The 12,287-nt window shown below is 41.4% G+C and overlaps 1 protein-coding gene across 1 annotated transcript in view; it reads left to right on the top strand.

Moving 5' to 3' along the window:
- The first annotated feature begins 34 nt into the window (after positions 1-34).
- LOC115129772 (ras-related protein Ral-B-like) overlaps positions 35-12,287 on the top strand; it is a 41,552-nt gene continuing 29,299 nt past the window's right edge. The window contains exon 1 of the mRNA XM_029660477.2: positions 35-170. The gene's annotated coding sequence lies outside the window, so the exon portion shown is untranslated. The remainder of the gene's footprint in view (positions 171-12,287) is intronic.

The following is a 12,287-nucleotide window of genomic DNA, read 5'->3' as shown; positions in this document are numbered from 1 at the left end:
ATCCTGTCGGGTTTCTTCCTCCGTGCACGTCCGGAAGGTGGGGTTTTGTGTTGTAGCGGACAGTTAGTCCTTCTGTGTTAAATCAGTGGTACTTAGCAGCCCTATGCCTCGGTATGCACCATTAACGCGCTTATCAAGATAGCGGCAAGAAAGGGGAGAGGCCTGCTTTGGTAAGCTTTCATAAATATCTCATATATATATATATATATATATATATATATATTTTATTACAGAATATTTATTTAGACATAGGCTTTGGCCGTTACTTCTCTGTGCTTACAGTGTGAGAGGGAAGGAAGGAAGATCTGCCTAGATTGAAATCTGCAAATATTTTGATTTGCGGACTATATAATACATGTCCGTATTTGTGACTGCTCTTTGAAACGAAGAAAATACAATTATTAAAAATAGTGGTAGGGCCTTTCCCAGTTGCACTGATCCAACTGAAAGCACACTCCTCGAGGCAGGCGGTAACGGATATGTGGCACGAGTATAATAGACGTCATTTGGAGACAGTCAGTATGTCCTTTTATTTTGATACATTGTTGCAGTCGGCGGTATTATGGACTAAAGCGAACAATATTGCTATCATTTTGCTCTTGTAACAAGGCCTAAACAACGATCATTGATGGGTAGGCTACTCTATCACTGCACTATTTTCTTATGTTTATTGTTTGCTCTGGTAGTCAGCTGTTTTAATAACCTCAACTAACAAACCATATTAATCATAGTCTACAAATGTTATGTTGATTGATGCTTTCCCAGTGACGCTCTCAGTGGCCAATACAGCCTTCATCCTGTAGAGGTCACTAATATTTTTTCCTTTAAATAGCCTACGGTAACAGATGCAGTAGGCTTATTAACTCGGCTACACATTAGATACAGTAACAGTGTGTTAGGCAATTCTTCCTCTAATGACTTCCCCAGATAGAATGTTTCATTCATCTCTCCTAGGGTCTACCATGGATGATTTTAACGGACCATGCTGTAGGTAAACACTGTTAACATTTATTTAGGAATACTCTGACTGCATCTACCCGAGAATCTGTAGAAGTGGACACTTCACAGCTTGTTCCTTATTTGCGTTATGCACGTAAACACTGTGCTGCCGACATGGTTTGTATCATGCATACATTGATTTTACCCATGTCTAATGAGGTGGACACTCCCAAGGTAGCTCACACGCTTGTGTGTTTCGTGAAATCTGACCAGTCAGCAAAACTCTATTTTGCTCATCTTGTCTGTACGTTAGGACACACCTAATAATCATGGCTTCTTGGCTCTCTGAAAAGGAATGATGTGTACTGCCTGGTCAAAATATGTCACCAAGCCAACAGAGCAAGGCTACTTAGGCCCTTTAAGTAATGACATTTTAATTTGGTACTGAAACCGATGCAGAGTATTTATGGTCCTAATGGTTAATTATGTTAGCAATCATCTTAACAATCATGTCATGTAACCTTTAGGAAGTTTAGAAATGACTTCAATATTGATTTTTTTGTTGTGTTTTGATCAGTTATTTTGTGGCTGGCTGTTACTGTTATTGTTAGGGTTGGGTGTAACCTTTACATGTGCCTTTATCACATGACATGACAGTCTGAGGGACCGTATGGTGTGGAACATCACACCAGGGTGTGAGAGGGGCACACACACACACACACACACACACACACACACACACACACACACACACACACACACACACACACACACACACACACACATACACACACACACACACACACACTGTGATATGGTAATATAAGACACTGAGCTGTGTAGTAGGAACATTCCCTATGAAGCTCTCTGTGGCTCAAAGTGGAGAAAGTCCTAGTTTAATTTGGTCCCTGAAGGAATACAGCCTGGAAAAGACCCAGACATTTTTACGAGGTTATATGTTCCTCTGTTCTCTCATGTGCTAGTGCACTCTGGAGCGCAGCAACCTTAAAGGATACTCCACCCCAAAAACTCTCTCTCTCTCTCTCTCTCTCTCTCTATATATATATATATATATATTTTATATATATATATATATATATATATATATCTTGCTTGTCAAAATATCTTGCCTGTCAGCAATCAAGTTTTCAAGATATGTAACTTTTAAAATACAGAAATCATCCCCATGTGATGCGTTTTGCTGACACGATTGCATTTTCTTGTGGTGACTCGAGGAACTCTCAATTTTTGGAGAAATTGGATCCCTGCCTTTCAGCTAGCTGATCCATTTTTGGTTTCAGGGTTGATATTCGGTGCAGTGGAATCGGAGAAGGTAACCCGAAATGGTCCTGTGATAATTGTTTGTGTTTCTGCTGGTCAGAGGGAGCAGGCGCTCTGCGCCAAACGAATGGGGACGGGATGTGACTTGTTTTGCTCTCAAGAAAAGGGCGCCATTTAAAGGAGGGATTACTGGGGTAGTGGTAAATGTGAAAGTGGACCAACTGAAGGGGAAGATTCCCTGTGTTTGTGATGCTCGTCGTTTGGTGCGACGCAGACAGGGTGTCGTGAGCGGTGAAACAGAAGAGTCAATGTCTGTTCTTTTGAGTTTTGATGTTGGTTCTTTGCCTGACAAAGGGATGTTAGGCTATTTCACCTATCCTGTACGAGCTTTTGTGCCGAACACATTGTTGTTACAGGCGTCAAGCTTATGTGGATGTGACAGCAGTCTGTAGGAGGGAGGTTCCTAGATGTGAAAAGATAAATAATAATACATCAATATTGATCACAAGTATAAGGGAGTTATACTCCAGTCTAGTTGGTGGTGGAAATGCAACATTTAATTTATCGGATGCCAACCACTGTTAAACCTCATCGAAGAAGAAGAAGGTCTTAAGTTTGAACACACAGTTTTGTAGCTTCAATGAGGCTAACAGAGATGTACGAGTTCCTCAAGAGCCTATGCAAATCTCAAATATGGAATATTTACCACTATTACTGTATGTAATCAGCAATATTAAAATTATATTAGAATTTGTAATATGCATAAATATTCAAGGAACATTTTTAGTTAGCAGTGTACAAACTTAACATGATGAACGGGAATTGCATTAATGCTAATGGATGAACAAAGATAATTACCTCAAAGCCACGCCTTCAATAAGCCACACCGCAAATATGATAGGCTGCCACTTCTACAATATATTATTACAAAGGTAAAACATTTAATCCCTCCAATCACAAAAAGCTTCCGTCTATGAATCTTTACACAGGGGTTCCTCAGATACCTTTTTCAGAGGGGTTCCTTGAGGAACCTTCTCAACTGGAAAGGTTCCGCTGGTGTGGAAACCCAAAAGGTTCTCCTTTGGGCTCCCGAGTAACGCAGTGGTCTAAGACACTGCATCTCAGTGCAAGAGGTGTCACTGCAGTACCTGGTTCAAATCCAGGCTGCATCACATCCGGCCATGATTGGGAGTCCCATAGGGTGGCACACAATTGGCCCAGCGTTGTCCAGGTTTGGCTGGGGTAGGCTGTCATTGTAAATAAGAATTTGTTCTTAATTGACTTGCCTAGAAAAAATACTAATACTAATAATAGTGTAGGAAATAATCATTACAAAATCAAGGAAATGAAAGGAATCACAATGAAATGAATGAAATAAGAAGTGTATCTGGCTTTATATTGCATATGTAAACAGGCCTACACTGAACGTAACATTCAACAATTTTGCCAATTGCACGCTCTCTCAAAACTTGAGACATCTGTGGCATTGTGTTGTGACAAAGTTGCACATTTTAGTGGCCTTTTATTGTCCCCAGCAGAAGGTGCACCTATGTAATGATCATGTTTAATCAGCAACTTGATATGCCACACCTGTCAGGTGGATGGATTATCTTGGCAAAGGAGAAATGCTCACTAACTGGGGATGTAAACAAATTTGTGCACAACATTTGAGAGAAATAAGCTTTTTATGCATATGGAACATTTCTGGGATCTTTTATTTCAGCTCATGGAACATGGAATCAATACTTTATATGTTGCGTTTTATATTTTTGTTCAGTATATTCGTACAGCTGGTGTCGTCTTGTGCTTTCCCTTTCTTGTGTTCTCCAGGTTTCAGAAAGCACCCAAAATAAGGTTGCATTCTGAGCATTCATCTGTCTTTGAAGGCGGAGTGTAGAGGCTGCACTATCAGATCCTCATGTAGGTCCTCTTAACAAGATGACACATATTTTTACAGCAGTGTCGTGTCTAGTCTTTATTCACATCTTTTGGAGTAACTTCAGACAACCAGTCTGACAAGGCATTCAGATTCTCACAGCTGGAGTGTTCGTGCTAGGTTTGTTTGTACCTACTTGAATAAACAGTTAAAGGGTAATCAATGTCTTATGACAAGGATTGTGAATTGGTAATTTCACCTTTATTTAACTAGGCAAGTCAGTTAAGAACAAATTCTTATTTTCAATGATGGCCTTGGGTTAACTGCCTGTCCAGCTCGGGGATTTGAACTTGCAACCTTTCGGTTACTAGTTCAACACTCTAACCACTAGGCTACCCTGCTGTAATGGCCTTGGGTATGACATGGTTGTCAGAAAGGAATTACTTTTTCAGAAGAGAAACTGTCAAGAATTCGGACTTGACATTCTGCTGCTGTTCTATCCCAGAGAAGCCACTCTATTTCGCTGACTGGTTGTGAAGGACTGGCTCTATCTCTGTTTTTAAGAAGTGGAGAAAGGTCCTGAGAATGGGACTCAACTGGCCCTGAATTCCTTCTCTCCCCCCGGAACCCAAGGCACTAACTCAGTTACTGGATGTTTATTTTCACTGTCTCCGAGCTACTCGAGGCTCTTTCATTTAGAATGTTACTTTCTAATGTAATCCCTATGGTTACTTTCTGTTAAAGCAGAAATAATATGAGGACTATTATCTGATATACAAGTAGCAGGAGAGCCAAAACGATAGGTTTCCTCCAGGGTCCAGGGTGCTTTCTTTCCAGTTTAACCTAACCACGGTTCAGTTAGCTCCGATTCGAGACCAGGAGACCAGGAACCTCATGGTAAGCCATCTAAGGTCCTAGAGACTTACTCTGGCCTGTTTTCTAAAAAGTCATTCAGAATGTAATGTCAGAGTTAGAAGACCATCTGCTAATGGTATTGGCATTGAAGGTTGGGTTATACTGGCACCGATATACAGGTATTTTATGACATCTTGGGATGAGCTCCATTTTTCAGAGACTGATTCAGAAAGAGACCAATCATTATGCCATCTACTGCTCTGGTGGGAGGGAATGCTGTATATTCTCTCTGCAGGAGTGTCAGCTCCTATCAGTGACCAAGGCTGCCCCTTGTGCCTACTGGAGAGATAGGGGTCCTGTGGGTACCATCTACACCTGGGTGCCAGTAATATTTGAAATTCAAAATACATTAGCTGTGCTCGATTGGACTTGAGCTTGGCGAAATGTAACCAAACCCCGCCCGCCTGGTCCTCCAGGTAGACTAAAGCAAACACTCAGTGTTTTTAATGATTTCAAATATAAATTGACCCCAGGTCTGGGTCTTAGTTGGTACTAGAGGTTGACCGATTATGATTTTTCAACACCGAAACCGATTATAGTAGGACCAAAAAAAGCTGATACCGATTAATCGGCCAATTTAATTTTTGTATTAATTTTTTTGCAATAATGACAATTACAACAATACTGAATGAATACTTTTATTTTAACTTGATATAACACATCAATAAAATAAATTGAGCCTCAAATAAATAATGAAACATGTTTAAATAATGCAAAACCAAAGTGTTGGAGAAGAAAGTAAAAGTGCAATATGTGCCATGTAAGAAAGCTAACGTTTAAGTTCCTTGCTCAGAACATGAGAACATATGAAAGCTGGTGCTTCCTTTTAACATGAGTCTTCAATATTCCCAGGTAAGAAGTTTTAGGTTGTAGTTATTATGGGAATTATAGGACTATTTCTCTATACCATTTGTATTTCATATACCTTTGACTATTGGATGTTCTTATAGGCACTTTAGTATTGCCAGTGTAACAGTATAGCTTCCATACCTCTCCTCGCTCCTACCTGGGCTCGAACCAGGAACACAACGACAACAGCCACCCTCGAAGCATCGTTACCCATGCCGAGCAAGGGGAACAACTACTCCAAGTCTCAGAGCGAGTGACGTTTGAAACGCTATTAGTGCGCACCCCGCTAACTCGCTAGCCATTTCACATCACATCGTTAAACCAGCCTAATCTCGGGAGTTGATATGCTTGAAGTCATAAACAGCAGAGCTGTTGGCAAAACGCCCGAAAGTGCTGTTTGAATGAATGCTTATGAGCCTGCTGGTGCCTACCATCGCTCAGTCAGACTGCTCTATCAAATCATAGACTTAATTATAACATAATTACACACAGAAATGCGAGCCTTAGTTCATTAATATGGTAGAATCCAGAAAATATCATCTCGAAAACAAGAGGTTTATTCTTTCAGTGAAATACGGAACCGTTCCATATTTTATCTAATGGGTGGCATCCATCAGTCTAAATATTCCTGTTACATTGCACAACCTTCAATGTTATGTCATAATTAAGTAAAATTCTGGCAAATTATTTCACAATGAGCCAGGCGGCCCAGAACGGTTGCATATACCCTGACTCTGCGTGCAATGAACGCAAGAGAAGTGACAATTTCACCTGGTTAATATTGCCTGCTAACCTGGATTTCTTTTAAATATGCAGGTTTAAAAATATATACTTCTGTGTATTGATTTTAAGAAAGGCATTGGTGTTCATGGTTAGGTACACGTTGGAGCAACGACAGTCCTTTTTCGCGAATGTGCACTGCATCGATTATATGCAACGCAGGACACGCTAGATACACTAGTAATATCATCAACCATGTGTAGTTATAACTAGTGATTATGATTGATTAAGTTTAATGCTAGCTAGCAACTTACCTATGGTTCTTGCTGCATTCGCGTAACAGGCAGTCTCCTCTTGAGACAGGTGGTTAGAACATTGGACTAGTTAACCGTAAGGTTGCAAGATTGAATCCCTGAGCTGACAAGGTAAAAATCTGTCGTTCCGCCCCTGAACAAGGCAGTTAACCCACTGTTCCTAGGCCGTCATTGAAAATAAGAATGAGTTCTTAACTGACTTGCCTAGTTAAATAAAGATTAAATAAAGGTGTACATTTTTATTTATTTAAATCGTCGTCCAAAATTACAGATTTGCGATTGTTATGAAAACTTGAAATCGGCCATTCCGATTAATCGGTCATTCTCTAATACATATTAGGTCTCTCTCTCTCTCACTGAAGCTGGGGATGTATTCACAAAATGCTTGTTTTCTTACTACTTGTCCCAGCAAGCCCTAGGAGGTGGCTGGTCCCCCTGAGCCAGTGCTCCTAACACAGAACGTTAGGTCTAAACATAGGCTCACTACCATAGGAACAGGCTTCGACAAGAATCAGTCGTGTCCTCCTTAGGCCTAAATGGTATGGAATCCAATGTTTGGAGTCTGTGTTTAACCTTTTTGTGATTATTTTCATTTTATCACCAAGCAAAATTACTAAAAAGCAAAAAGGGCTGTAGGTCAGTACAGAACCATCGTTCTGAAACAAGGCTATCTGTAGCTCTACCATGCTACATTGTAATTTCTCAATGAACAACAATGTCCCATGGTCTCATAGCCTAGGCCCACCTTTACATTTTAGTAATTTAGCAGATGCTGTTATCCAGAATGACATGCAGTAGTGAGTGCATACATTTCCACCATGTAAATTGAACCCACAACCCTGGTGTTACAAGCGCCATGCTCTACTAAGTGGGCCACACGGGAGCCATTCCTCTGTCCTCTGCCATCAGTCTGTCCCTGACTGTGTGCTTTGTTGAGGTAGGCCTCAATCACATTTATATGTTAGACTGTCTCTCTTTGTGCCTGCTTTGTATGGTAGTGTCTCTGTGCCTGCCTGTGCTCTATTGAGGTAGTTGGCCTGAATCCCATTTGACTGACTCTGGCTGTGTATCAATGTCTCTGTGCCTGCTTGTGCCGGGGGACGCTGCTCGAGTGCCTCTCAGGCTGATTACAGTACATGCCACTGCAGATGTGTGACATTCTCCCGGTCTTGTCGAGCGCCAGCAGCCCCTCTCTCTATCATGGAAATGGAACTGTGGTTTATGGTGCCAGAGCTGCACTAGCAGTTATAAAGCAGTAGTGGGAGACAGACTGACTGACTGACTGACTGACTGGAGTCTGCTCAGTGCTATGAGAGTCCAGACAGAGAGACAGGGATCTGGAGTCTGCTCAGTGCTATGGGAGTCCAGACAGAGAGACAGGGGTCTGGAGTCTGCTCATTGCTATGGGAGTCCAGACAGAGAGACAGGGGTCTGGAGTCTGCTCATTGCTATGGGAGTCCAGACAGAGAGACAGGGGTCTGGAGTCTGCTCATTGCTATGGGAGTCCAGACAGAGAGACAGGGGTTTGGAGTCTGCTCATTACTATGGGAGTCCAGACAGAGAGACAGGGGTCTGGAGTCTGATCAGTGCTATGAGAGCCCCGGCTGTGTCAGTGGGATGTGGGGCTGATATGTCTGTTTCCATCACCATTGCTCTTACTGGGATGGTTTGATTTCAAGCCACTATGGCAACATAGCATCTGAGTGAGTGGGATGTGTGGGATAGATTTGAGTGTCACAATCAGATGTGGTCAGAGAGAGAACTGGCATTCATAAAAGGATGCTTCCCATGTAGATCTTGTAGCACCATAAGGAAATGTAACTTTGTATGTCCTCAGACTTCTAGGACCTATGAGATAGTCATGTATAACTTACACTACTAACGGAATTATTTATATGTTAAAGTATTCTTGTAATAAGATTTAATATTGGGAAAAACATCCAGCGCCTTGAACGTACGTCTTGGAGAGCATAAATTCACTTTTAGATGCCAAGATATCACCCGTCGCCAGTTGCGAGACAATTTATAGAACAAAATCATTCTATTAATTAATTGCGCTTAGGCTATAGTGCCAACAAACAAAGACAACATCCCAATCGGTAGTTACAATCTTGTCTCATCGCTGCAACTCCCTTATGGACTCGGGAGAGGCGAAGGCCGAGAGTCGTGCGTCCTCCGAAACACGATTTAGCCAAGCCGCACTGCTTCTTGACACAATGCCCACTTAACTCGGAAGCCAGCCGCACCAATGTGTCGGAGGAAACACTGTACACCTGGTGACCGTGTCAACGTGCACTGCGCCCGGCCCGCCACAGGAGTCACTAGTGCACGATGGGACAAGGACATCCCTGCCGACCAAACCATCCCCTAACTCGGGCGATGCTGGGCCAATTTTGCGCCGCCCCATGGGTCTCCTGGTCAGAGCCTGGACTCAAACTCAGAATCGCTAGTGGCACAGCTAGCATTGTGATGCATTGCCTTAGACCCTTGTGCCACTCGGGATGCCCCTGTGACCCCAAACCTTTGAACGGTAGTGTATACATTAAATTCTGTATCTCCAGTGTTTAAACGAAGAATTAGATTTCACCTCCTTCCTATAAGCCACGTTTAGATTGTTATACAAGAACACTGTCCATATCAGATTTAGCATATTGTTTATGAGTTGGCCCCACATATTTCTGAACGTCTTCTCCCACCACAAAGGACAGCAATTCATATGAATTGATGTGATGTATTTAGGTGAGCGGACACCTGGGGCGATTGATTTGCTCCCATATCCTATAATTCTATCTTTTTGTGACTAATTTGTATTCAGGTAGTCCCTGATTTGCAGATGAGTGGCAACCCGGATTAGATGCACTTTCTGCCCATCTGTTATTCTTTAAAAATGCTGTTTAGAATTAAAGAAAATTGTACTTACACACTGAAGGCTGTAAAGCCAAAATGTCTGTGTACGCTATCCTCAATACAGTAAAAAATGTAAAACATTGATTAATGAAGCTTTATGCAACATTTGAGTGTGAACCCATTGGACCTCTTCGTTTGTCAGATGTGATTGTTGCCATCACTCTGATTTCTTTGGTTTGTGTGTTGGATTGGGCCAACAGATTGGGTCTACAGATTAGTCCTACAACTGCAGATTAGAGCCATGACTGAGTGTTGGACTCATGAGAACACTCAGGGTGCAGTTTCTTTGTTGGAAATCATGGAGAGGGAGCTGTAAATGTGTACAAGAGCTCAAGAAATGTATCCTGGGTCTTTATTGAAAGGAAAGAGAGAGTGCTAATTGAATACATCCGGACGGACGTCAGTATTTGAGTGTTCATTTTTGGAGAGTAAAAATTGTAGGCCTATTTTATCTATTTATTTATAGGCCTACAATGAAAAAGATTTCTCAATTCAAAAATGTTTACCTACAAGGATAATTCTTCCAATTCTTAATTTAATTAAACAAACTTTTGATGTAGTTTTTATAACGGTGCGTGGAGCTACGGCTGTGCATTAAGCCCTATTGTTTATTCCCCAGTTCAAATAGCAATTACAAAATCAGTTCTATCATAGCGGAAATCAGACTTTTCTTTTGCTGTTACTGTTGGCTAAATGACCAGAGAAAAGCAAGCAGCATGTCTGATGTTTACCTCTGCCATGTGGATTTGTGTCATTCTGATTAGCCAAGAGTTTAAGCACAAGTTTTTTGTTGTTGGGGGAAATCTGAAAAAAAAAGTACTATAATTCGAATGGTAAAATAATATGTATATGAGTATGAGTGTGTGGCAGTGTGGGACAGTATTTTGGGATTGGGTGGGGGTGAGTGTTCGGGAATGTAGGAGGGTGTTAGTCATTGGGAGGTTCCTTGTATCCCCTCTATTATTAACTCCCTTAATCATTTCCAGATGACTCAGATGAGCCATTTCTCTAATACTGGCCCCCAGCTGAAAGACTACTCTCCCTGATGTCATCACATGGTGTTTTTGCTCTATATATTCCAGAACTTTGTGCATTTACTATATCTTCCTCTAAGACAGGGGTGGGCAATTCCAGTCCTTGAGGGCCTGATTGGTGTCACAGTTTTGCCTCAGCCCCAGCTAACACACGTGACTCTAATAATCACCTAATCATGATCTTCAGTTTTGAATGCAGTTTGATGAATCAGCTGTGTTTGCTAGGGATGGAGAAAAAGTGTGACACCAATCAGGCCCTGGAGGACTGGAGTTGCTCACCACTGCTCTAAGACATATATGTGCAAGTGTGTTAGATCAGCCCTTATCTATTCCCTCAATTTAAATACGAGGGAAGGCACTTCACAAGTGAATTTATGAATGAAGTGAATTAGGGGGGTTAAGAATTCGGAAGTGTGAATCTACTATTAAGTGACTAGGGTGGTTGGCTCAGGCTTGAAAGAGAGACAGAGTTTAGCATCCTGCTGCCAAAATTAGTCAAAGAGTCCTTTGTGTGTCCCTCTGCTGGGGATGGTTAGTATGCATTGTGGGGTGTCGGGCGGCTGAGATTGGGGAGCTGCCTTATATCACAAACTAGCTACAGAATCTGTATTTGAACTGAATGAACCTTACGTACTGTTTCAAACATGATCTTTAAACAAAGTAAACGTTGACAAATGTGCAATTAAAGTCAAAGTAAAACCCGTTTCTCTCCTACATTATTAATACCTACTCCAGGATCATAAACAAGGGATGTATCCCAATAATAGTTTATCTTCTCCTTAGGCCTGACCCCATTTAGTCCACTGGTCGATTTGTTTGGTCGATGGGCTGTTGGTCGACCAGGATTTTGCATGAAAGCGGAAAAAAAATGTCATGCTCTGATCCTGTGGAAACGTCATAAAATGACCCGATTACTTCTTATCCGTTGCGAAAATAGTTGTGTTTGTCTGTCCGGAACTCACTGATGCTCACTGAGGTCCAAGAATATTTTACATAATGTTGTAAGTTAGCTAGCATGAGCAGGCTGGACCAAGTTAATAGTTGATACAATGTTTCAAGTTCCTTGCAGACAGACCATGCATAGCCAATGTGATTTAAAGGATATATATTGTTATCAGGATATTTTCTACCTGTGGGCTGCAATGTATTTATTTGTTGGCTTTATGTAGGCTATATTTACATATTGGCAATGCAATAGAAGTTACTTTTAGATTTGTATAATTTTCATTTAGATATAATTTTTATTAACCACATGACATTGAGATATGAAGACTATTATAAATTAAACTTAACTTCTACGAAAATATACATATGAAAATCTTGGCACTCCAAATGGAAAAAATGTTACCAACCTACTGTGTAACCTACTACCGTTAACTTCAGGAGCTTAACAAGGCTAGCAGTGGGGAGGAGTGTCACAGGTTTTCTTCTGGTTAGGCTATATGATCTCTG

The sequence above is a fragment of the Oncorhynchus nerka genome, linkage group LG1 (genome assembly GCF_034236695.1).
Source record: "Oncorhynchus nerka isolate Pitt River linkage group LG1, Oner_Uvic_2.0, whole genome shotgun sequence".
Taxonomy (NCBI): domain Eukaryota; kingdom Metazoa; phylum Chordata; class Actinopteri; order Salmoniformes; family Salmonidae; genus Oncorhynchus; species Oncorhynchus nerka.
This window is presented reverse-complemented; position numbering and strand designations above follow the sequence as displayed.